This window comes from Sinocyclocheilus anshuiensis, unplaced genomic scaffold (genome assembly GCF_001515605.1).
Source record: "Sinocyclocheilus anshuiensis isolate Anshui unplaced genomic scaffold, SAMN03320099.WGS_v1.1 scaffold454, whole genome shotgun sequence".
NCBI classification, from domain to species: Eukaryota; Metazoa; Chordata; class Actinopteri; order Cypriniformes; family Cyprinidae; genus Sinocyclocheilus; species Sinocyclocheilus anshuiensis.
Genome location: NW_015548217.1, coordinates 3,442,153 through 3,442,448, shown reverse-complemented (window position 1 = coordinate 3,442,448; position 296 = coordinate 3,442,153). Strand labels below are relative to the sequence as shown.

Below are 296 nucleotides of genomic sequence, written 5' to 3'. Positions count from 1 at the left end.
TGTTGATTTTATCAGACGATGCCGCGATTATAAATGAGAGTGACTCCTGGTTAACATGTATTAAAAGGGGTCGTTTTTAGTCACTATTTAGTGTGGTATTTTTTGACAATATTCACTCATCATGACCGTAAAATAGGGCAATAGTCAATATGCTGCAGTATTTCCTCTCTTAATGAGTAGAAATGATGGTTAACACCCAGTCATGCATTAAAAAAAAATACCGTCATGTACCGTGAAACTAGTATAGTTTTGAAAAATACCGTGATATACATTTTTGGTCATACCGCCCAGCACTA

The 296-nt window shown here is 35.5% G+C and overlaps 1 protein-coding gene across 1 annotated transcript in view; it reads left to right on the top strand.

Moving 5' to 3' along the window:
* Positions 1-296, top strand: part of LOC107654043 (histone acetyltransferase KAT7-like) — a 12,103-nt gene that overhangs the window by 3,612 nt on the left and 8,195 nt on the right. The gene's annotated exons all lie outside the window — the stretch shown is intronic.